Raw genomic sequence first — 24,702 nt, 5'->3', positions numbered from 1 at the left:
TCAGATAAATGCCTGCTTTAAACCCAGTCCATGGATGCTCATGATTTCTAGTTGAAACAAAACCTGACTTGGGTAAAACATACACTCTTGTAGTTCAATTTGTTATGCTCTGGATAGCGCCTGTCTTTAAAGAATTACCTTTCCCTCCAACTAAGGAACAATTTTGCCAATCAGTTTTCCTAGCGACTCAGCCTCACAAAAGAGAGAGGGAAGGGAAGAAGCAGGGGGTGTCAGGAAGGTGGCTGCACCTCCTGACACATCACGACTGATTAAAGAGGCTCTGAAAGAACAGAAGGAAAGTGCCTCTCAAGAACAACAGAACTTTCAGTGAAAGTACATTCACCTAATTGAAAAGCGGCTCGAAGCTGTTATTTTTGTACCCCAAAATGCGGAATTATTCTTCAAACAATTTCACAAAATCAATAAAAGAGAAGTAGTGCTCTCCCGACCCCTCATCCTAACAGTTGCCGGTCTGAGATATCGCCTCTCCTTTTCTCTGTTTAGATTTAGGCCCAAGTATCTAAAGAGAGGCAAGAGCAAACTGTGGTCTCTCACTTAAGGAAGACACCATGAAAGAAAATGGCCATGTATGTCTTGCACCAAAGTTTTCCTTCTAATGTTTCTACATCGATAATCTACAACACCAATAACAAGGTTCTGGGGGATGTGACTTGAACAGGAGACTTGATAGGGATTGTTTTACTTTTAGCGTCATTATTCTGTTGCAAGTATGATGGGAGGAAGAAAGGGGGGGAGGGGAAAGAGGCAAGCCTGGACCGTCTGGCTTAAAATCAGAGCCACAGGGTGGTCCAGTGACAGTTCCATGATCTGGCTACACATTGCCAGCACTCCAGTCACGTGCCATTGTTCAAACACAGCAAATTGTACTTGAAGGTGCCACCCTAGAGCCCACCTCGGTGTCTGACGGGACAGTACAGGCCATCAGCTTTGCCAAATGGTTACTTGGTGTAGTGAAAATGGGAGTAGACTCTGATCTGGTTATAGAGAATCACTGAATTATAAAAGGGAAATATCAGTTATCTTTTCAGAAGCTATAAAAAACAATCGAAAGAATAGTTTAAGAAAGTTGGAATTGATAATAAATATCAAGATAGAATTTATTCACTCACCATGTATTTATTGAGACCTACTCTATGCCAGGTGCTCTAGTGAGTGCTGAGCATATGATACTGAACAAATCTGAGCGCTGTCTTCGTGATGCTCATGTTCTCAAGATGGGAGTCAGACCATGAAGAGATAGTAACACATAATACTCCAGGTGATGACCAGTGCCTTGTAAATACAGCAGGTTAAGGGGAGGTGGGCAGTACCATGGGTGGGAGGCTAATATTTATGTAGGCCTCATATCCCTCCTCATCTATTATTCAGAGAGAGGCCTTTATATAGGCAAGGCCTGTGAGATGAAGGAACATTTGCGCAGAATCTGGAGGACAGGTGGGAGAGAGTAAAATGGATATCTGAGAGGAAGCATGTTTTAGTTCCAGGCAAACGGAGCAATAAAGCAAGGGCCCTATGGGGAGAATGGCCTAAGTGTGTTCCAGAAACAGCAAGGAAGCCAGCATGGCCAAGAGTAAGAGATGGCAACAGAGAGAAAAATGGCTCATCTGCTAGGAATTCACACCTAGAACAAAATAAAATAATACTCCCCGTCCAGAACACCAGCAGCAAAGTTACATTTTACAGCAAATATTTCAAATGAACTACTGAACTTTGCTACTTGAAGAATTTTATGATGGCTTATTTTATTATAATTGACAATCACCAAGCCCTGTCTCTACAGAGCCTAGAGTTTTAAACTAGCTTATGCTAAAGAAGGGCACACTGAACACAAACCCCAGGGACGCACAGACCGACACTCTCCCCAAGGGGCCTCCCCCCGCTTCTCGCCCTCTTCCCACCTGCCCAGAAGGCGGGGTCAAGGCCCTAAGAGACTTCCGTGCGCTCCTGTACCATGGCAGCCACCATTGTGTCCTGTCACTATTTAACACTTGCCTCCTTCCACTAGATACAAGGGTTTTACTTCCTTCACTGCAATGGCCTCTCAGTGCTTAAGAAAAGTTTGTGGAAGAGACGGATGAAAAGTTAGATAGAGCTCAGCCTTCCCATCTTAACCTTGCTCACTCCACCAGGAGGGGGTGATTCAGACAGCTCACAGGCAGCTTCAGCTCTCTTGGGCCTCCTGCCCTCCTGGTCCTGGGCAGGTCCACCTCACCCTGCCCCCAGATTATGATGAGCCCCATGTTGATTTTGCTTACAAATGGTGTTTCAGGATGACTCTCCTCAAGAAGAATTGAGAAACCCAAAGAAGCTTAAACATTTCTGGAGGTCAAAGATTAAGAGTGTTATTTATTTACATATTTGCCTCTTTGATCATCATGTAGCTATAAGAAATGGGGATGTTCCAGAGCAGCCTGGATGGTAGAACTTCCTGTGATAACTGGAAGTTATCCTGTTCTCCTCCTGTACTGTCCAACAGTGTAGCCCCCAGACGCCTGAGGTACTTGGAGTGTGGCTAGAGTGCTTTACGAACTGAATTTTAGTTGTATTCAGTTTTGCTCGACTTAAATTCAAATACCCACATGGGACTGAGTGGCTTCTGTGAGGCACAGCACAGTTCTAGAACTTTCTATCATGATGTCCTCTCCTTCAGACAGGTCCAGATTGATTCGGATGCAAGTTGCACGAGGACCAGAGCCTTGTTCGTCATGCTCACAGCCCATGTCTGGGAGGTTCTCAGCGAGTGTCTAAGGAATCACGTGTGCACCCGTGCACCATGAATAGCTGAAGGATGAGAGGGTGAGGACTGCGTCTGCAGAGGCCCTGCTGCGCTGACTGCGGACACAGTGATGTTTTCTACTCCAATGGGGCCATTTTTCTACACGGACTCTACAACACACAACTGTGTTTGTCTTTTTAAACAATATCTTTAAATGAAAAAAAATTTTTTTATATGAAAGCTGACTCTAACTGCTGACCAACCTCGCTATTATTGGCTGCTGCAAGGAGGCCGGCAGGACACAAGTCACTAGGTTCCCTGCTCTCTAAACATTTCAAAAGTTGGATACACAGAGCAGGAGGGCACGCATTTTTTTTAACCTCATTTGTGATTTTGAGTAGGAAATTAAAACCTGTACACAGGAAAAGAAAGAAGATCCAATGTATCTGATCAGGGGTGCTTTATGAAGAATTTATTATCAGGGAGGAATATCAAACGAGGAGCAGAAACAGCACAGAAGCCCAATAAAACACCAGCATTTGACAAAATAAAACAGATGCTGATGGGCTGGAACTGTTGATGGCTGAGGGGATAAGGGAAGGAAAAAGAGGAAATTAGAACAAATAAGATGAATGATGTAATTAAGAACTGAAAACAAGTAGAGAGGATGAGAAATTTGAGCTGGTTGGCCATAGGAAGTAAGCTATTTCAACCTTTTTAAATACAAAGGGGGGCAGGTTTAGAGTCTACCTGCATCATAAAAAAATCTGCTTTAAATATCCAAACATCAAATTGGGCCCAGGGTGGGTTGAGAGTTTGTACTGACCACCATCTGGTCTTCAGCAAACCAAAACATTTCCAGATATAATACTGCAGCTCCCCTCTGGCCGCCTGACATTAACTCTGCATTGCTCCCCACTCCTTGTTCTCCTCTGATTGCCTTCAAGATAGTGCAGGGCCCAACATGAAAGGATTACTATAGCAACCCGGGAAGCTCTTTTATCGGCCTGGAGGAGGTTGTGCACAGTGGAGCCGGATGGAAGATCTGGAGGGGAGAGCCCTGAGGACTGCCCACTGTCAAACCTTCCTGGAGATGCTTAGCATGAGGATGCATGTTCCAGAAAATGATTAATGCTTTGAGGGGGAAAAAATGTTCTAATTGAACATACAGTAATTCTGAATTTTCTTTTTGTGTGACAGATAAGATAATAATCATTGAATTTCTTTCTCCAGAGGCTTTGGAGGGAAAAAAAGGAAAAGAAAAAAAAAAAAAAAAAAACTCTTTGTGGAAGCAGTATCTTCGGTGTCTGAAAGATAGTCTTTTTATATGAAACAAATTCTGCATTGGGTTACTAAAAGCATCCACCTGCTTATCAATCTAAAAGCTGCATCTTTAAAGGTCACAAGTGAAGGAAAATCAGATAGACTCATTCTAATTCCTAGCAAACGGGAGCTCATTTCTCACCAATCCACCCTGCAGCGCTCAGTAGCATGACCTTTCACTTACAAAGAGAACAGCAGATTTCTGTCTCTCATGTGCTACCCTTCCTTCCTCTTCATGAATTAAATGCGGTTTTGATATTATCATTACACCCTTCCAGAATATTCCAACGAAAGGACCTACGAATTAGCATTACTTTGCCAAAATGGCCAGCCAAATCTCACAATCATTTGACCCTGAAAAGGAACATTAATGAACAGTAATAATAATAAACAGAGTTGACTGCCACAGAGTCAGAGAAATCTTATAAAACCTGTGATCTGGAGCAGTTAAGTGAATTTTAAAAAATAAATAAAAATGGGTATCTAACTACATGTTGCTCTTTTAAATTTGGCCCAACAAATTCAGCCAGGAAAATAATTCTGAGAGATTATAGAAGAGTCTTTCTTTGGCACTTCTGAGAAGATGGGTGTCTGAGTGACATTAGCAAGTAATCTGTATGTTGGGAACCTATGGAAAACACCCTGGGAGAATTTCAAGCCTGAGCGTCATGATGACTGGGGGCTTGTCTTGGTTTCTTACCACCCACTGAAACGCCAGCTGGAGGGGTCAGTGACCTAGTGTGACGGCAAAAACACTCATTTCTGAACAGTCACTGCCAACCTTGTTCAAGTCTGAAGTTCAGGGATTCCAAATACATATATGCACAGCCAGATGGGAGAACTGAACAGAATGCAAGCTGTCCTGTTTACGTTAAAATGGCAGGCATTTGTAAGACTATCATTTAACTTTCAGGAGAAATCCTTTGTTGTAGCTTCATGCAGCAATTTCAGGCAAGCTGAATTTGATTTCTACCAAGTGTATTAAGTTCATTAGCAATAGGCAAAAGAAAACGATTCAAACGAAACAGAAAAAAGCAGTCGATTTTATTTCTATGTGCCTCAGTTTCTCTAACATGAGAGAGTGGAAATTCATCACATCCTTATCCAAGGCCAACGTAAATTCTTTGTGGAAGCTAGAACAAATCAGCAGCTTCATACATTTTAAATGAGTGATAATTAAGAATTCATAGATGACAAAGTTTCTTCTGAAATAGTAACAATCTACACTTGTCTGGTATATTACGGAGTACTAGGAATGTCACCACATTTGATCCTTCCAGGAACCTGTATTGGGCAGGACAGACAGCAAGCAACTGTTCCGTGGATGAGGAAAATGACACGAGAGGTGGCAGCTCGGCTGATACCTCCCAGAAGATCACTCGCTGGGGCAGTTAGAACTCAAACCCTGATCAAATCTGGACATCCAGATTTCACTCTCCTGAGACGGGATTAACATTTGGTCAAAAATATTGTTTTCTTTTTGCACATGTTGAATCAATATTGATATTCTAATTTAGGAGACAAGGACGCCCCTTGCTATTTGCATATTGTAATAGCCTTCAGGATAATTACTGGATAGATCTTCTGAAAAAGGAAGCCACATGTTTACACTGCTTCACTGCTTTTAGAAAAGTAGGGTACATGACATTTACCAAATGCTGCAGCACGGTTAGCTGTCATTTAAACTACTGTGAAAAAACACATGAAAAAAGGGAAATAAGCAGAAAAATCAAAATTTTCAATGCCTTTTTTTAATAGCTAAAAGATTAAGTATAACTCTTCTGTTCTACAGAGATCCCACAAAACCCATTAAAGATCTCAGGGGTTCTTATCCTTTATTCTACTACATGAACAACAAAAGCTAACTTGTACCTAAAGTTTCTACATGACAGTCTCATCTAACTCAAAAGCATTACTTTGAAGCAAACAAATAAATGCTATACTGTACTGCTCTGCAGTTAATATTGCTGATGAAATAAACAGTACTTTTTGTCTGATCATCATTTAATACTATTTCTTATTATTGGCTATAATTAGTTCTGATATTATTATGCTGCTTAAGTTTAAACAGCCCTGGATTTTTTTTCTGATTTCGATTAGTAATCAACATTATCTAATTTAAATCCTCATTTCAGGCCTACGAACAGAACAGAAAGCAAATCTTTTTTCATCTAAACCATTAGGCTGGTTATACCTCATAAACAATCTTTTGGATCAGGCTCTATAATTAAGAGAAGTAAATAAGAAAATCAAGACAACACATCTTAAGTTATTTCACAAACACAAAGAAGAGAGCCCAGTTCTGAGATATGGCTTCCCAAGGGCTGCCACAGTACAGTTTAGAGCACCAGGTGGAGAGATGCATCTTGGCAGAACAGGTACCAACCAGGACAGGGCTCATATGGTTACTGGCAAGGGAACGTAATCAGAGCCAGTCTGCCTCTTCAGATGCTGCCTCTAGCAGGCCCCTACCATGGGCCCCTGAAGACTCCTCATGGAGAATCTTGAGTCATAGACATCTGCAAGGAGAGGAGGCTGAGGCTTGTACCCCACAAAAATCTAGCCTGCTCTCCAATAGTGCCTATACTCATGGCTTCTACTTCCTCACCAAACACTCCTTCCTCAGTTTCTACATTTTTCTTTAAAATTGATGTACAGTTGATTTACGACACGCATTAGTTTCAGGGAATACAGCAAAGTGACTCAGTTTTTTACACACACACACACACACACACACAAAATACACATTTATATGTATATGGGCTGCCCAGGTGGCCTAGTGGGTAAAGAACCCGCCTGCAATGCAGGAGATACAGGAGATATGGGTTCGATCCCTGGGTTGGGAAGATCCCCTGGAGGAGGGCATGGCAACCCACTCCAGTGTTCTTGCCTGGAGAATCCCATGGACAGAGGAGCCTGGTAGGCAACAGTTCATAGGTCATAAAGAATCGGACACAACTGAAGTCACTGAGCACACATGCATATATGTGTATACAAATATATACACACACATATATATGTATATACTTGAATATATATAGATACACACATACATATTCTTTTTCATATTCCTTTCCATTTTAGGTTATTATAAGGTACCGAGTATAGTTTCCCATGCTATACAGTAAGTCCTTGTTGATTATCTATTTTATACACAGCAGTGTGTATATGTTAATCCCAAACTGCTAATTTATCCCTCCGCCCTTCCCCCTTTGGTAACTGTATGTTTGCTTTCTATGTCTGTGAATCTGTTTATGGTTCATAAACAAGTTCATTTGTCTCATTTTTTAGATTCCACATGTAAGTGATATCATATGATCATTTCTTTCTCTAACTTACTTCACTTAGTATGATAATCTCTGCGTTCATCCATGGTGCTGCAAATGACATTATTTCATTCCTTTTCATGGTTGAGTATATTCCATCGTACATATGTACCACATCTTCTTTATCCCTTCATCTGCTGGTGGACACTTAGGTTGCTTTCATGTCTTGGTGATAGTAAATAGTGTTGCTATGAACACTGGGGTACATGAATCTTCCAAATGAAGGGTTTTCACCTTTTCCTGATTGATATATGCCAGGAGTGGGATTGCTGGATCATATAGTAACTCTATTTTGAGTTTTTGAAGGAACCTCCATTCTGTTCTCCATAGTTGTTGCCAGTTCTTACAACTGCAAACAAGACACAGAACCTACCCTCTTGAAACAACATCTTTCCAGAACACTACATCCAATAGACTGTTCTCATCCACCTTAATATCGTCCAGTATTTAACCCTGCGCTGACCCACTCCCATCTCAAGACTCCCCCTGCCCTCAACTTCGGGAGTCCCCATTTTCCTGCCAACTTTTATGGTTTTTGTTCCTTCCTCCTTAACTCACCTCTTCTTCCTGTCTACTAAATGTATCAACAGTTATTCCCAAGGATCCTGATAAGCAATATAAAGAGAGGAATCTCAGATAATTGTCAAATTTTCAAAATGTATTTGAGATAAAGCTCCTAACTCTTGCATAGCATTTATCAGCTCAATGAGACACAATGTTTATTACTTAATAAATATAGTTTCCATAGGCAAATTTTATCAAAAATTTCCTATCAATTATTAATTGCATATAGAAGACTCTCAAATCCCTCCCCATCAGCCTAACACACTTCATCCACTCCCATGTCCCTAATGACAACAGGGTCTGGGACATTTCCACCTGGGTCAATGAGTGCTCAGTAAGTCAACAACAAAGACTATCACATCCATCCGTAGAGCTGGCCCTCTTCCTGGCCCATTAAGGGCATCCTCTCAAGTCATCTGACCCCTCACATTGCCCTGAGTTTGCGCATTCTACACCCTGGAGGTCACATCTGTCCTTCACTGCGTTGGCCCTGGTTAAAGCTCTCACCACTCCCTGGCTGGACCACCATGATCCTTCAGCCTTCAGTTGATCCCTTCTGCAAGTCACAGGTACTTCCACTATTTCCCCTTCTTAAATGTCTCCAATAACTTCTTGGTTTCTACTGAGGAAAATCCAGAGTTGCTAACATAATACTGAAATCTTTAAAGGATCCTCTGTAATCCCCCTTTTTTGCATTATTTCCCGTGATTAGTCACCCCAGGTTTCAGATAAACTAGCCTATAACACACCATCCTCCCAACATGAGCTGGGATTTTCTGCTTCCATGCTTTATCTCATGCTGGTCCCTCTATTTAGAGTATCTTCAACTAATTGTAATCTTACATGTTACAATCTTCCCCATTTGTCAATGTCAAACTTCAGGGTTTCTTATTTTATGAAGCTGTTTTTGACCTGCTCAACTAGAAGTGAGTTCTTTCTCCACTGACTATCAGACCACTTTATGAGTACTTTTCTATCAAAATCAACATATAACATTTCTCTTATAATTAATCTATACATAGCTCATCTCTTTTTAGAACGGGTGCAGTATCTCACTTATGAATGAGGCACACAGTCCTACACATAATGGGCTTGTCTTAATAAGTGTTTAACAAATGAACAAATCGAGTGAATTAAATTCCTGCCTTTCTCCTGTCATTATTTTAAACGAATCAGTATTTAGTAGATTGCTGCCTCTGAGAGCGAGCTCCTTTTGTATCCAATAAACATAATGCTTCAAGTACTCCTAAACCACACTCCCCTCCTTGCTATACAGTATTTGGCTTTGAAGGATAAATTAGCACAAGGGCCTCACTGGATCTGCAATAGAAAATTAACTTCTCCTAAAATGGTTTGGTTCACGTTTATTAGTAAGTTTTCGATTTTACTGGTTTGCTTTGCAGAAAATTTTGTGTTAACTATGATCAGAAATGGTAGAAAGCTGAGCTGCATTGACAGAACCGTTGAGGATCAGAGAGACGGGGATGATGCAATTAAAAGGTGGACAGACAGGTAGACAGATGCTCAGCTGCATGATCAGGAACAAGACAGTATAAAAAGGCTTCTTTGATCATTAGAGATACTGCTGTAATGAAGCCCTGGATACCTACTCGGTGTTTCTGCCGGCTCTCATCTCCACCAGGTGTCTTATAGAGAAAATAAGGCAAACACAAACAGATCCACTGCCAGCTAGTCAAAGCCGCTTGGCATTTTTTCCTGTTGATTAAGCCACAAATAAAATCATACATGTTGTGCTTCTGACACAGGCAGAGTATGCAGTTTGTGAATCTTTACAAAATACATCTTTCTGAAATATTTCAGCATCCATTACTCTGCTGAGATCAAGAAACTAATATATATTCAACAGTGTATCCTATGTGATCTGAAACATTCCCAAGGGCCAAGAACACGGCACAAACTGTAAGTGCCAAAGTGGATTTAAAAGCCAAGCAAACTACAGGATGGCAAATTTGGAAAATGAAGGTAAACTGTGAGCCAGTAGGCAGGATATGGAGGCTTAAGAAGGACTAACTCTTGATTATTTAGAAGAAAGGAGAGCTGCGCTAATGGGGGCCAGTCAAAATGGCAGCGCTTAATATCATTCCTATGTGCCTCTGGTATGCACGTCCCTTGTGGCTCAGACGGTAAAGCGTTTGTGTACAATGCGGGAGACCTGGATTCGATCCCTGGGTCAGGGAAGATTCCCTGGGGAAGGAAACAGCAACCCACTCCAGTACTCTTGCCTAGAAAATCCCATGGACAGAGGAGCCTGGTGCAAGCTACCGTCCATGGGGTTGCAAAGAGTCAAACACGACTGAGCAATTTCACTTTCACTTTTCATGTACTGCATGGTCCCTTAGAAGTAATGCTGGCTTCTCATTTCATTTCTGCATAGTTTAAAATGAGAGCAGACTCCCTGATCACACACCAACTGACAGGGATGTAGGTGGTAATTAGGGGTTCTTTGGGGAATCATAGTGGCTGTGAGTAATCCACACAGTAGAGACTTGAGCATGACTCTCAGCACTTCAGCGCTGTTACCGACAGCCTTCTGTGTTAGGCGTCCCAATTCATCTCCTTGTCTTGGGCTCCTCCTCTGACACACGGAGACAACTATAACACTTGCTATCTGTCTGGGAGGGATTTTAGGGATGTAAGTAAGGTGCCAGTATATTGCATCCCACTCTTTAGAAGAAGCTATATGACTCACGACAGCATCATTTCTCACAGAATCTGTTGACTTCTGGCTGTAAGGTTAGGTTGAGGAGGGCAAGGAGAAAGGGAAGAAGGCAGAGAGAGAGAGAGAGAGATCCAGTCACTAGGACTATTTTTATGGCTTGGGGCAGAGGTGAATGCCCCAGTAAATCATACTTTCAAAGACAGATGGCCTCTTTAACAACAATCTCTCCTTCTAGAGTCATCACTTCATCTTGTAAAAGACTTTAGCTCCATATGTTCATGAATCACTGATCCTGCGACAACCGTAAGGGCACGGCTCTGAGAGGTCTGATTTCATTACACCAGCGCGGGGTGGGGTGGGAGTGGGGCTCTTTGATGAGAAAATGGAGAGAAATAACATTTTCATGTAGAGGATGGAAAATCAGCTAAGGCACCTCGATGTTTTCCCCTTTCCTTCTCTCCACTTTACGGTTACCAAGCCCATTCCCAACACACTTTAATCAGCCACTCAATATCACACGGCTTTTGCTAAATATAAAAGTATGTCACAGAGCACGAGCCAAGAGAAAAGCATGGCTCTCTTCTTCAGTCACTGTGCTGAGTAGATTTCCACGAGCAGCCCTTTGCACAACCACTTGAAATCTCAATATGATGGCCCAATCTGTGATGTTACCTGAACACTGTCAGGTCAGACTCTCTTGGAATACTAATGCTAAGAAGATCACCATGACATCTGCCTACTGTAGGCAACAATGACCAACCACAAAGGTAATCTTAAATTAGGTTCTCTTTCAAGATATCAGTAACTCAAATTGCTTTTGTCATAGTTCTTTTCAAAAAAGAATATTTTCAATTTAGAACTGGAGGGAAACATGAAAGAGTAGGCCTGAATGCCCATGAAGTTCACTGCTATCGCAGTGCTAAGTGGGCACAGGCTGGGAAGACAAATGAAATAAGACAAATGCACTCTCGCTTATGCTCAAGTACGGTATTTAATACAGTTGAACACTGCATTTATTTTTATCTTTGACAGGTCCAGAAATGGCCACTTACTTTATCTGCAGCTGGGATAGTCTCAAAAACATGTTTTCTTGCCCTACAGGAGAATAATTTATTTTTTCCAGAGTTTATTAGCAGCAAAAATTGGTGAACACTGAATATGGACTTTTCCCCCCTTCAACCATCATTAAAGATTAAACATCAGCAACTCTTTAGAAACAAGAGCTAAAAATGAGTGAGACGGCAGCCTAGACACCAATATGCATCATCGTGCAAAAGCCGTTTAACAGGTATTTCCTCTCAGTTAAGAGATATTTATACAGCATATAGAATCTCAAAGTTGGACTGCTTTATTATTTTGAAATTCATTCTTCCATTCCTGCAGAGTTTTGCAGTCTGACCTATTTGTCTTAAGGTTGGACGGCATTATACATTCTTAAGAAGCAGGAGCAAGTTGGAGATGGCCTTGAAAATCACCATCAACATTGTAATCAGTCTCTTTGATAGAGGTGATATAGAGCACCGACACTTCAGCAGCCATTTTCCCTTAAAATGGTATTCTCATTCATTTGAAGACAGAAGCAGAGGCCCCTATCCTGAATTTGCAATGTTTAAAAATGGGAGAAACATACTGTTGGATTCAATGTTCAAACATTAGCTAAGAGCACTCAAGGAATCTAAATCAGAAAAAAAGGAAAGCAAACTTAGTTTGTAGTAATCTTTCCATAAAGACATTCAATATTCCTTTCTGATTGAAAAGTGTGATTTCAGATTAGCTAGTCTAAATGCATTATAAAAAGCAAATCCAACAGGCTTTTCAGCGGATCCAGCCTAAATGAGGCTACAAATAGGGAAGTAAAATAGTAAAATATTAAAAAATAACCCATACCTGCCTAAATAGACACATAAAACACACAGTACTATTAGCTGCTCAATGATAATCGTGAATAACATTACTAGGGACAAGTTAGTGCAAGATAAGAATTTTCAGGGGGCTCCTTCAGCTAAATTATGGCAATAATTCCTACCCTCTTCCTCATGAATAGTTTTACAAACAGAAGAAAGTCTTTTTCTGGTTTTAGACTTTTAATACTCACATCCTCACTTTAAAAACAGACCTTGTCATCTGTTTATTCCAACAGGAGGAAAGGTCTACGATGCTGCTTTGAGAAGGAAGGATCACATTAAGGGATCAAAGAATCTAAAAAAAAGATTTCATGTTAATATCAGGCATCTTTCCTTTTTTTCTTACCAATATGAGGTGGATCTTATTTCTTAAGCACATATATGTATATCACACAAAGGAAGTACTATCCAAATTCTGTCCTGAAGAAGAACTCGAAACAAAATTTCAGGAGGAATATTCCTGAACTTGTAAAGGCGATGCTCATATTTTTTATTTGCAATGTATCTTAGCCTAGATCTATTATGATTGTATTAAAACTAAAACTAGAAGGAAACAAGAAAATGAGAATATGTGGTTTCTCCGTGATTATCAGCGACTGTGGCCACCCTAAAGAGGTAAATACTGTTTAGCATGCACGTACGCTCTGGTCATAATCACATTTATCCTCCTCAAGCTCAATTTAAGATGGCACTCTACACTAGGAAAGTTTTGAGAAGGGAGCTTCTCTGACCATCTACGAAGCACTCGCCTATCCCTGAACAAAGCATTTTACCCCCTAATTTTTCTCCAAATACAACTTTACTACTTCCTTTTTTGCTCATAGTTTCTTTTGCACTTCAGGGGATTTATACTGAATGATGACAGAAGAATCCCTAGTCTGAAGCAAAATTCTGTATTGATATTTAGGATGATTTGGGCTTCAGCACATCAGACTGAAAGCGTGGATGAAAGATTCTAGTTATTATTCCTAAAGCTGACTCACCCTCACAGAAGAGCCCACAGCTACGGAAAAAGGTTTTATTTTTGAAAAGAGAGATAGGACAGTGTGAGCTGACCATGGCTAATGGAAAAGCCCAGCTCTGGTTTCTGTGTAGCTGGGTGACACAGCCTTGGGGGGAAGGGCAGCATGACAGGAATGAGACACGGGTGTTGGGCAGTTTGGTCTGGTCTAGAAAGCATTCATGGTTTCTAGGTGAACCAAAAAGATGTTCAATTCAGTCCTGTCACGCGACCCCGTGGATTGTGGCCTACCAGGCTCCTCCATCCATGGGATTCTCCAGGCAAGAACACTGGAGTGGGTTGCCATTTCCTTCTCCAGGGGATCTTCCCAACCCAGGGATTGAACCTGGGTCTCCTGCATTGGAGGCAGACGCTTTAACCTCTGAGCCACCAGGGAAGCCTCTTACCAGTCTTACCTGAAGTCAAAACAAAGGAAGGAGGTCCCAGAGGAAGGGGATATATGTACATATGTGGCTGATTCACTTAGTTGCATAGCAGCAACTAACACAACATTGTAAAGCAATTATACGCCAATACAAAAAATAAAGATAAAAAATAAACGCATGAAGCCCTAGTCTACTAGGGTCTTTGGAGACTGCATCACATAAAAATATCCATGATCCTTTACAAGATGCAACATCATTTAAAACTCATATGAAGACCTTAGAATATGACCCCAAGCTGCTTTTGTAATTGGTAATAGGGAACAGTGCCTGAGAGCTGGAGTTCTAGACTTTAGACAACCTGGGTCTCAAGTTCCAGGTTTGGGTTCCAATCCTGGCTTTATTCTTTATTAGGTGTACAACCTTGACTCAGTTGCTTCATTTCTCTGATGCTTATTTTCCTCATTAAAAAAAAAAAAATTAAAAAGAGATATAATGGTACTACCCCATAACATCATGAGGATAAAACACATTCAACATGTTTATCATGTAACATGATAAACTTTGGGGTGACAGAAATGTTCTGAAGCTTGAATGCATGCACATTTATTAAAACTTACAGAACTGGACACAAAAAAGGAAAAAAATGGAAATCTTACCGTATGATAATTTAAAATGAAAATTTAAACATATACTACGTGTGTGTGTCTGTGTGTATGTATATACACACACACATACACAACCTTGGGTAAAGCATTCAATAAACACAAATAAACAGCACAGAACTGATCACAGTTCCTGGCATACACTTGGCACTTAAAAGTGCCCATTGCCCATGGGGCCTTTGCTGCTGAGGCTGTTGCTGTGGTTGTTATTAGCAAGTCAGAAGAACATGAGTAACAAGGGGGATAAAAATAAAGGAGGCAACTGGTAGACCCAGGTAAGGCTCACCGATGAAAGGGGATGGAATGGAAAGGGAAACGGAGCTGAACCAACTGCCACTGGGCTCCAGCTGGGAGCCGGGCTGTGTGTGAGTGGGAAAGTGCAGTTGTCTCGGTGCTGCTCCCAGGTTAGGAAGAAGACACATTACCAGTCGCAATTACAAGATGCCAGAAGAAAAGGGAAAAAAAGGGAAGAAAAAGAGCAGCTATTTCTGCTGCTAGACATGAAAACAAACCAACTGAGAAAAGTGCTTTGATGAGCAGAGTATATGCTGCTGGGTGTGTGGGCTGGATTCTCCCTCATCCTCCAAAAGGGAGGGGATGAATAATCCTGCAGGTTCAGACTCAGATGGGTGCGGTACAGAAAAGCCAGCCAAGTATACATTCTGTTCTTAATAACCTTAAATTTTGTTCTTTTTGGTGTAAAGGTTCAGCATACAAAGTTGGAAAGAGGAACCTTTTTTTTTAAGGAGGCAAAGAATATGGGAAAAAATTTCAACCCCAGATTCCAGTATACATGTAATCACTGAGATTTTCTAATGCCTGCATTTTTAAAAAAAAAATATGATGTTTCTTGCTCAAGAGCCAGTAAGCCATTGGCTGCCACAGACCATATAATGTGTTGACGCTCCCCGAAGGGCAAGCAGACGACAGGAAAGCACTTATCTGCTTGTAAAAATATGTTCCCTCTCAATATGCAAGTCTATTTTTCTTCCTGCAATAAAGTACATTTGTTTGATGCTGTATCTGATAGTTTTATAGTATTTGTTCACATACTCACTAATTTGCAAGACTGGGTAATTTGCAATGGGTCTCATAGGTCATTAGTACAAATTAACAGCATTCTGTAAAAGATAAAGAAAGAAAAGCAGATACTTTGTCATACTACATGGTTAAGCATCATATTTCAATTTAGAGATCTGATGCCTTGTAGTCATTCTTCCATAGTAGAAAAAAATGGATTTCACCACCACCATGTCCTGGAAGGGAGCAGGGAAGCATTAATGAAAGAGATTGTAACCCACCTCTTTACTCTCCAGGTTGTGATATATTTTGAAAATATACAACTGTATTAACATCCCTTCCTGGCATTGGTCCACCCTAAACAGTTTATTTATATTTGAACCTGAAAAGAAGGCACAAAGGCCTTCTTTCCACACAATCCCCTAGGCCTTCTTTTTGGCATGGAACACACACACATTTCTGCAAAATTACTCAATGTATACAGCTGCCTTCTACAGTCTTCATTAAGAATTCAAGAGACGAAAACTGTTGGCTTCCATAGGAAGGTGACCAAATCTACAGGGATATTATGTACAAATAGTCTGGTTAGAATAATAAAATGCTGCATGTGCTTTATAATGTTAGACATGTGCAACATGGATTCCTTTGTGATCTGAGTCTCAGATTTTTAAAAATGGATCCTTACTTGCCTTGAGATAAACTTAAGTAAATAATGTTTGCCATCAACTCTAAATGAAGAATGACAGTTAAATTTTATAATCATCTTCACAGCTTCAGGACTTACTTTATATTTTCTCAGGCTCATGACCCAAAGGTTGCCATAGCAACTAGGAAATCCTACCTTATCAAGCGCTTACATTTACATTCCTTGCAGCAGCTTCTCTTTATGAATTAAATCCATCATGGTTTTCTATTCTCAAAATAAAAAGTTCTTAGGATTATCTTGCAGAAACAAGGATCAAATGCTTTGATAGAAATACACTATGCAAAAGTTAATTCAATGGTGGTTTTCTTTAGGAAGAGATACAACTATGGCATAATAAACAGCTTATGCCCAAACTTCCTAGCTTCAAAGGAAACTTAAATAGAGACATTGTGCTAAAAATGACACATCCACTGCCTATGCATTTCATCTTGGAATTATCAAGGAAATAATCTTATTGGATAGTATACTTCAAACAAGTATACAGACATACAAAGAATTAAAAACTGCCTACAATAAAGCCCTATTACACACACACATAAATATCGATAAAATGGGTAACAAATATATTTCAATTCGCAACTCAAATAAGGAAAACAAAACAAATGACAAGCTTCACTTTATTAAGTCCTCATGTTTATAGAGCCAATTTTTGTCCTTGTTTTTGGACTAGTTGTTACCTGGTAATATGCAATTACTGCCTTGTGTCCAAAGTTGTGCACAATAATTATGCAGACACTGGGAAAACCTATCAACCTGCCATCTCTGACGATAGATGGAGAGTGAAGGAATGACTACTCCTGATCATGGGTACAGCAGTCCAAGATGGCGAAGATCGTCTCACCATGGAAGAAACGGAACCTTAGGGGGCAGGCACAGAAGCTCAGACAGTGAAATGCAGACTCACTCAACCAAGTGTGAAACCAACTTCTGAGGGTTACGCTAGAATCCAAGTCACTTGGAGCCCTCAAGTCACTGCGTGACAGGTGCTTAATGGAGATGATGTCAAAGACAGAAAAAAATTAGATTCTCGCCTCACCTGCCATCCAACTCCCAGAAGGCCGCAAGATTTATCTAGACTCCCATTCATGGGCTTCTTCCAGCTCAGACAAGTCGTTGATTGTGTACACAGAGCTCAAGCCAGTTTGCATTATCCGAAAGAACTTTCTTCTCTTTCTGGTTTCAACATGCATCCATCCAATCCTGTCTTTGAAATGCCCCTCCCTTTCTGTGTTGGCAGTCCTCTGCTTCCTCTAGTCAGTTTTTGCTTTTTTGTCCTTTTGGTCTCTGCTTCTTATCCACACTTTGATTCACAAGCTTTTCTCTCCCCTCTAGCTTGGCGAGTCACAGCACAATGAGATAAAGGATAAATAGAGCATTGGCTGGCCACAGTGAAAGAGGGATTCTTTAAAGTTCTATTAAAACCTAGTTCCTTCCATCATCACTATCTCCCTCACTGCTGTATTTTTGGAGCCAACAGGTAACTGGCATCTTGATTTCAAATTTTGGGGGGATGGACTAAAGCATTCAAAGGGGTGAAGCGCCAAGAGTGCACTCAATGTTTTATCTGTGACTCGTGTTAAAGATAGAAACACTATTCATTATTCATTTTAGGATGTTTAGTTCTGAAAAAATTCTGTTTCAAATGAAACTGAAGAATATGCAATGCAAACTTTCAGGTGGTGTAATATCCTATTTCTAGTATATTCTCAACACATTTTTCTAAGCATCAAATCACTTTAAATAATAAGTATTATGTAACCTCAAAATTTTATTTAAGGTATATTTGTGGGAGAAATACACAGATATGCACACACAGCACACACACAGACACACACACACGTCACCTACTAAGACTACTAGTCATCCATTCACTTTAGCAATGCACCGTTTAAAAGATTCCCATATATAGACCATCAACATAGACCAAAATCTGAGGAAACGTTTATTTGTGTACTGAATACAGCTCAAGAGAAAACGCCTGTAACTTTTTTTTTTTTTAGAATTCCGAGTCATTGATACTTAGAACTATCTTACATAAATTGGTGAGCAAGATGAACTGTCACAGAATTAGCGCCCCATAACCAATTTCGAAGTAAACCAGAACTTTAATACCAGGGAAAATTCTGGGAAGCTCTTTGATGAACATGATTCCACTCTACAGTAATGAAATTCACAGTCACATCAATAGCCAATATATAGACAGGCAAGAGTTTTAATTTGGCTAATGCACTTTTTATACATTATTGGGCTTCAGTAAAAACCTGATTTCCAACTTATGGATGCATCATTTAATTACTCATGCTTCACTTTTCAAAATGAGAAAGACTTAACTCGCCATGAATAACCGATCGGGTGAGCAAGAAGGGGTGCAGAGGCAGACAGTCAGAGCTAGCATCAGGCTGTTGCAGTGAAACAAAGAAAGCATTTCAGACCCGTCACTCGCTTGTTACAAGATATATATAACATATAGTTTAAATGTTTTCATATCTGTTGATCTGGATTTCCATACTTAAGGGCAGATTTAATTTCCCACATTGTAGAGATATTTGTTATGGATTCTCCCCCAACCCATTAAAGTATTTGTTGGTCTTGCTTGCTTGATAAAAACTTCAAGCAGATGTAAGCATGTATGATCACGAAAGCCTAAATAACTTTTTGACGATATAGTTTTCCTTTGCAAAAAGCAACTTGGAAAGGTAAAATGCCCTTGGTGGCCATATTCCGCAAATGTGAAATTCAGAAATACGTTCTGAAAAAAGCCTTACTTTCCATCAGTAGGAAGAGGACCAAAGAGCACTTACTGTTTCCAATGAGACGAGAAGGCAAAAAATATAAACACCAAAAAACAAGGTCAGAAGGAGATTTTAAAATGGATTTTCAACTACTTAAGCCAGAAAAAAAATATATGCTGTGGCCCAATTACTAGTGTCATCTAATGCCAAGGCTGATGTTGAACCTTACGTTCTCCTTCACGTCTTTCAGACCAACCAGGTCCTAAGTGGGCTTCCCAGGTGGTTCAGTGGTAAAGAATCTGCCTGCCAGTGCAGGAGACGTGGGTCTGATCCCTGGGCCGGGAGATCCCCTGGGGAAAGAAATGGGAACCCACTGCAACATTCTTGCCTGGAAAATCCCATGGACAGAGGAACCCAGCGGGCTATAGTCCATGGGGTCACAAACAGTCAGACACGACTGAGCGATGAAACGACAGGTCCTAAGGACCTAGGTTCTTCTCGCCCTAGTGCTGCACACCACTGTTCAAGGCTTTATAGGGTGAGGCTTTAATTAATGAGGCTAAAACACTCATGAAAAATCACTGGACTTTATAGATTTAAAAATTTAAATGCATATTGTCCTTAAAATTGTATTACTATTATTGGCTTTATTTTATGCCTTGAAAGGCCATCTGCTTACCCAGTTTATGCTGCCATGACCCCCACAAAGCTGAACTACTCTTTTATCTTCTCGTCCATGACAGTCAACGTGACACACTTGTATCCTAGCGTCTCAGGGCTACCCCTGGCCATTCCTTCTAAAAAAAGCCACAGCTACAATGCCCACCTCAAGGCATGATTTCAAGTGACTTTGGGCTGCTTCCAAATATATTAATTTTCCCCAAAGGATAAAGATCTGCTACTTCTGAGACTATTCAAATAATCTAAAATAAAAAGCATAAAGGGAAGTAAAAAAAAAAAAAAGGTTTTGCTCAATGACAGCCTCAATGAAATATCACTATGTGACTTTCTAAAATGGCAACTGTAAAAAAAACAAAGTATATTATGTATTTTTTTTAACCTACAAAAAGATTTTTGTCCTTAACTGGAGAAAGTTTTAAACATCACAACAGAAAACTTCCACACTCTGGAGCAAAACATTCTACCATCAGCTAAATAAATAAATCCAACTCTGTTTTCTAGTAGTAATTTTGGGGCAACCCATGGTTGAAGTTCAGACTTAAGAAGAGTAAGTCATAGACAGCAGTAAATGTACTTAGATATATAGAACCTGTAACCATTATTTATTCTAAATCTGAGTTTTCAATCACTAAATATATTAGAAAGCGTTTAAAAGTCCAGGAGAGAGAACTTCCACTTAGTACAAAGCTGACCTTTGAGGTCTCTTTGGAAAATATTAGAATCTTAAGAGTGAATTCTTTAATAAAGCAACATATTAAAAAAAAAAAAAAAGGCAACATATTCCATTTTTCGTACTTGGGTTTTCTTGTAGCAAGGTACAGGTATCAATGACACAAAAGACTTTTTTCTAGTTTTTATCACTAACTTTTGTAAATTATAACTGTTACACATAGCCTAAATGCTAATACATCAATTTTTACTTTTTGAATGAAATTTGTTCATTCATTCTTTCATTTAGTCAATCAACAAATATTTATTGAGGCACTGTGCTGAATATATTTATGGATGGTGATTTACCTCTTTTCACTTTAAATTATCTATATAGACAATGAGCACTGAATTATGCTACATTTTACACAAAAGGTAGGGATTTGCTTCCACAAGCTGTCAGGAAACCTTTAAGCAGGGCATAAACGGTATTCACAGTTTTGAATTAAATCAGAAATGCTCTGCTGAAACCAATAATTTGGGGTTTCATTTTTCTTTTTATCTTCTTTATTCTTATTCCAGCTATAAATCATATCACTACCCATTCATTCTTCTAAGACATGGGAACATTTAAGTGAAGGTTCTGTTTATTCTTTCCCCAAACCAGTGACTAAATTTAAATAAAACGTTCTTGAGGTTAAAGGAACACGCCATTTCTTTTAAAGTTGTCAACCCTCTAAAAAAAAGTTTCAAAAAGGAAAACCAAAAGGAGTGTCAATGTATAATTTTAAACATACAGATTAGCTGTAACTCATGGGCTTTTCAGTGTATAACCCAAGAATTCTGTCAAAGTAAAGAAAAGAGTAGTTGAGTGGGGCAGGGGGTGGGGGGGTTGGTTTAAGCATGAAATCTCAGGGCTTTTAAAATACTTCATTTTCTGAGCTAGGCAGCTATGCCAATTCAATCAACCAGAGAAGTTTAATAATGGATTTCAATCAGTTTTGTTTTGTTTTTTTCTTTTTGTCAATTAAGAAACAGGAACTCAGTTCTTCTAAGTTACAAAGAATTGAAATGGCAAGTCCAGGAACACTAAGCTTCTCTTGAAGTTGAGTAGTGAGCATAGCAGCTAATATAATACAGCCTTGGCTACAGGGACTACTGCCCAAGCTTGCTGTGGCTGTACCCTCTGGCTGTGTGACGCGAGGCAAACCACTCAGTCTCTCTGAACTTCCAAATCTTCATGTGTAAATGGGACTAAAAACAGTTTCTATCTCAAACAATTGTTGCTGCAAGGATTACTGAGCACTGTCTCTGTGTGTGGCATGGTGCTAGATTCTGGTGATGCTCTGTAGAATAATCCCTTGCCTCAAGTTTCTAATTGTAGTTACGGAGGGGAAATAGACATTAATACAGTGCTTTTTTTGTGGGTTTTGGTTATTGTTCTGTATTTGGGGTGAGAGTGTTAATGCAGGATGGGATGCTCAACACTAAAAAATCAAACTTTGACAAATTCAAATATTCGAGACACCTTAAGTTTCTCTATACCTATCTAAATATCTGTTTTAAATCCTTTAAGGGGAAAACTAAGGTTGAGGAGAATCATATATGAACAATGGGGAAAAGCAGAAGAGGAAACTTACTCAAAAATAAAAAACCAAGATTTATGCCTCAGGAATGCCATGCTATTAATAGCAGAAAATACCAGAGAGAAAGGAGAATTCTTGATTCATCTGGAATCGTCAGGAAGCGTTCCATAAAATCCGTTTCTTTCTTATTTAAACTATATTGAGGACAATGTTCTACAAGTTTATATAATACCCATCGTTTTAATGAGCAAAATAAAAAGAATTTCACTCTTGCAGCTGGTTTAGGTCACATAGGCATCTGGCCCAGCATTATCAGTGAACTTCTCCTTCTACTTGAGGCTACTAGAATCTAGCAACATCCCCCTATCCTGTACCTCTCAAATCTCCCATCTTCTGACTCCAATGTATGGACACTGGAGAAAAAAAAAATAACAAGATAGATAAGATTTTGTACAAGTTCTATAGGATTGTAAAATTCAGAAATAATTTGGTCTTGGTGAAACCCTGGGGTGCTTTCTTTGAGTGATTTGCATACATTTTAATACAAAAGACTTTGTGACATTTTTTATGGCAGGCAGTTCAAGAGGCTTTTCTGGTTTACTCAGGGCCCAGCCGCTGTGTTCCAGATAGCCGAGGTCATCTGATATTAAGACCTCCAGATAAGCGAGGAGGCACTGCACCGCATCACTAGAGCCTAAACAGAATAGAAAATTCCTTAACACAACTGTCGACCTAGAAATCTGTTCTTTAAAATGAAGGGAAAAAAGAGTAATATTTGTCGGTAACACAAAAGTCTGTGGCAGCTTATCATTTCACTGGGCTTTGAGCAAGCTTACAGAACCATCTGACAGGATGAGATTCTATTCCTTACAGGCATTATATGTTGAAAAAACAAACAAGTGCCACTTTACATAGTTCATCCGATGCATGATCTGACACCTCTATAAAGCAGGGAGAAAGGTGATCTTATTACATCCTGCTTTCCGTGACGGAAGAGAGCCAGTTTCACCTAACTTTCCCTAAGCCCTGCTCCTAGGTATGGAGGATGCCACTTGATTTCTAGGGAAACAGTTCTGTTTAAAAGCATAATAAAGGAAAACAAGCACAAATAAGTAATAGACCTTGTAAATATTTAAACAAGGAAGACTTCTGAGGAAAAGAACAAATCATAATTATCCTCGTTATCTTTATAACTAATGCATGTTGGAAGCTTAGTACCTGTGAGCCCCTGGACTAAAGTGTCTCCTTCGGTTCACACAGAGCCTGGTGAGGTTGTCAGTTTCACAGGGGAGTAAACAGGCTCAGGGTGGGCATCGAGCTTCCAGCGGAGGGGGTGGGTCAGACACTTGTCACAGGAGAAAATCCCCCCTCCCAAAAAGCTTCTGCTTTTACAACGAGGAGAATAAAAACAACAGATTCATCATTTTAGACCAATCTACCTGGTATGTATTTTTTCTTAATTTTTAAAGAAAAGAGTAAGTAATCAGATGGGCAGATGAGCAGAGATGGACAATGAAAGATTCTCGGTGTCCAGAAAACATATATAACATTTTTTCCCCCAAACTCTGAGGGTCCTTAGATTAGTTTCCAACAACTGACATATGGACAAGATTTTCCTGCTTGAAGATACTTATCCCTCCTTTAGTTCATTCGTCACCCATTTATTGAGTAGCTGTGCCATGCAAACTTGAAATGAACGTGTCGCCTCCTTCCAAGAAGCTCACAGTCTGGTACGGAAGACAGAAATATAAACACAGAGTTACAGAATGACGTGACAGAGCAGTGACAGTCACACGAGATGCTGTAATAAGTGAGCGAGGCAAGGTGGCAACTGGTTAAATATCAGGGGGGAAAAGTGATCTGTTTCTTGCTCCAATGCTACTTTATTTACATTTCAAGAACTTCATTTTTGGATAAGTCCTATTTTAATAATGTCCATATCCTAGACATTAAGCCTATTCACAAGACACCGAAGATAGATTAATATCACCTCTGGAAGAGTGCGTTTTCTGCCCATCATCACCTTTAGCAAGCCCTTCTACACTGAAGCATCTCATGGTTTGATCACTGGAGGGTAGGAAGCTATATAAATACACTGCAGATATGTACTCATTCATTAATAGTAGCTTCAATATAGCTGAAATCACAGAACTGTGACCTTATAATGAATCATACTCAGAAAGCACTTCACAAAACAGCAACTCCTACTTTATGCACTATCAATAGTGGACAACAAGATGTATCAAAATATTGTGTATTTAAAATGAAACTATCCCCTACATCAAATAAAGAACATCTACTGACCATGGCTTAGAATATACCTAACTTATTTCTTGGTCCTCTCTCACCAAAAATAAAACAAAGCTCAAGGTGATTTGTGTCTGCATAAAACCAAAACTGTCTAGTTGAGCTAAGACTTAAGTCAGATGACTATCATTTAAATCCTCTCTTTAAAAATAACATTTCTTGCACAGCAAGAACTGACAACCCCTCGTTTGTGGTAAAGTAGCCAAGGATACTAAGCCAATCTCAACACAGGTTTAAATGCCTTAAAGATCTTGACATATTCCATCCTAAAGCATCAGGAGATAGCTAGGAGTATAATTTCTCTGAACGGTGTGAGCAGAGAATCAGACATTGTCTCTAAAATCTAATCAAGGTAGGCGAAAGTCTGTTGTCGATCCTTGGAGGAAATATACTAGAAAAGTCAAAACCGATAATACTGGCAACAATTTCTCATGTCAACT

At 39.8% G+C, this 24,702-nt stretch overlaps 1 protein-coding gene and 1 non-coding gene across 13 annotated transcripts in view; both read right to left on the bottom strand.

Moving 5' to 3' along the window:
* Positions 1-24,702, bottom strand: part of CADM1 (cell adhesion molecule 1) — a 362,986-nt gene that overhangs the window by 124,351 nt on the left and 213,933 nt on the right. The gene's annotated exons all lie outside the window — the stretch shown is intronic.
* On the bottom strand, positions 13,860-13,931 carry TRNAW-CCA. The gene has a single exon. It is a non-coding gene; the product is annotated as a tRNA-Trp (tRNA).

The sequence above is a fragment of the Bubalus bubalis genome, chromosome 16, assembly GCF_019923935.1.
Source record: "Bubalus bubalis isolate 160015118507 breed Murrah chromosome 16, NDDB_SH_1, whole genome shotgun sequence".
NCBI classification, from domain to species: Eukaryota; Metazoa; Chordata; class Mammalia; order Artiodactyla; family Bovidae; genus Bubalus; species Bubalus bubalis.
Note: the sequence above shows the minus strand (reverse complement) of the source record. Positions and strands in the feature narration are given on the sequence as shown.